The sequence below is a fragment of the Oryzias melastigma genome, linkage group LG3, assembly GCF_002922805.2.
Source record: "Oryzias melastigma strain HK-1 linkage group LG3, ASM292280v2, whole genome shotgun sequence".
Classification (NCBI taxonomy): Eukaryota; Metazoa; Chordata; class Actinopteri; order Beloniformes; family Adrianichthyidae; genus Oryzias; species Oryzias melastigma.
The window spans coordinates 19,846,359-19,848,473 of NC_050514.1; the positions used below are offsets into that span (position 1 = coordinate 19,846,359).

Consider the following 2,115-nt stretch of genomic DNA (forward strand, 5'->3'; position numbering starts at 1 on the left):
AAAAAAGCTGCTAGTACCTTACGGGGATCTGCACACAGTTTGGACCACACTTCACTTTTTAAGACACCCTCTTTTTCTAATTATGCCTTCAAGTTTTAACAAATCATGCAGGAGGGTGATGGGAAACTAAATCAAATGATGTTCTACAAAGCTGGAAAAGTTGGATCATATGTTATCAGCTGCAGTAGGACCATCATTGATGATTTCCACTCAGATCTTTGCAGCCTTTGTATGTACATGAGCCTGGAGCTGAGATCGACAGCACCTTAAAGCAGAATTATTACATGAATCTACCACTGCTTTAGCTGTTATTTCATCCATGCTGCTTGCTCTATAGTTTCTTGGATTGTGACAGGTTGTCTGCATTTTTGAATACGCTTCAAAAAAATGTCTAAAACAAACAAAAAAACCCACGCCATGTCATTTTCACTGTGGAGAATAAAGTGCAGCCTGCTGTCCTTTTCATGCAGAATCAGCCTGCAGCTCGTTTGTGCTTCTCTTTGTGAAATGCAAAGTGTGAATAAGATGTTTACATTTCAACTTGCTGAGCAGCCTGTTTTTTTGACGCTCTTCCTGTCAGCTGCAACTGACTTGACTCTGTTAACGACACTTTCTCAGCGGTAGAGATACGAATAAATAGTAGAAGACATTAAAATAAACAAAAAGGCTTGAACAATTAGCTTTTTGATTATAAATATTTCCCATATAAATCCTGGATGTGAGCTGAGTTAGCCACATCCGTCTGTATTTCTTTTTAGTCAACAGGGAACAGAGATCGGACTCTTATACCTGGTAGGAGCTACTGTAGGTAAAAGTCAGAAATGGATTATTGGACATGACAGACTTGTGACCTTCAGCCTCCTCTCACACACATCCCCGTCTCCCCTCAATCACCACTGTCTGCCGCTGCATTTTAATCAGATTAGCACTCCTGACCCATATTACCCGTTCAGCCTCAAAGTGAACTTAATTCTACAAACGCATTTTCAGTTCTCAGCTATTACTGGATCGACATTTAGTGTGTGTGGCCCACATTTATTCTTCTTCTGACCCTGTCATACAAGGGCACATGTGAACACGCCAAAAGATAAAATGCACGATTTGCAAGAATAGAAAACTGCTTTTGTATGACATTCAGACTTTGCTGTGATAATGAGCTCAGGTGGGGTGACTCTGGAATAATAGCACGTGGGTTGTGTGAGTGTAGATTGTGACAACAAATTATGTTACTTAGAAACAAAGAATCACATGTTTGCCTCGTGTAGCAAGTATGAATTCAAACTGTTAGTATTTTGTGGAAAAGGCCGTCATTTACAGACAGTCAGAACAAAAGGATTTTTCTAAATAATTGTCAATTACAAAGAAGTCTGGAGTGGCAGCTGTCAGTCAGTGGCTCAGTTTGGTTGGATTTTTTAGGCTATGTACTTTACTATATTACATTTGAAGCAACACATGGTAGACACACATAGGCCCCAATTTAAAGTCCCACTCCTAGTGTAAAATAAGTGTTTTTTTTAAATATGATTATGCAGTTTTTAGCCAAAATAACATTAAAAACACTGTTGTTCATTAAAAAATGTTTTCATATTTTTCATTTTCTGCAGCACAGCAGTCAACCTGTTGGACTCGGGAGCTTAAATGTTAACAACAGGAAATTCCTATTATAAAGCTCCACAAATAAATAGATCAATTTTAAAACAACCAAAAGGTTTTAAAAAGAAAGTAAAAATTGCAGCTGGTTAGACCTACTTGAAAAATCTAAATCCTTCTTAAAATGTAGGCAAATTATACATTGAATATGTTTGAATTTACATCTTGGGAAGCAACGATTCACCTTAGGTTCAATAACAACGGCATAAAAAAGAAAAAAAAATGAAAATATATTTTTTAATTTCCTAATAAGCATGTAACACTTACAAAAAATGTATCCTAAGCCTGGTGTAAAGAAATTAAACAATATATAGAGTATATTGAATTTAGCACTACACATGTGTTTGACACTTTCAATGTAAACATACCAACATATGCAGTAAGGACACAAAAATTCACTTTCCCTAAGATTGGATTTGATGGTGTAACCTCCAGTTTGGTTTACAACAGATAATTCCTAGTTTA

At 36.5% G+C, this 2,115-nt stretch overlaps 1 protein-coding gene across 1 annotated transcript in view; it reads right to left on the minus strand.

The window, feature by feature from the left end:
- Positions 1 to 2,115, minus strand: part of LOC112161227 (chromodomain Y-like protein 2) — a 29,804-nt gene that overhangs the window by 3,963 nt on the left and 23,726 nt on the right. The gene's annotated exons all lie outside the window — the stretch shown is intronic.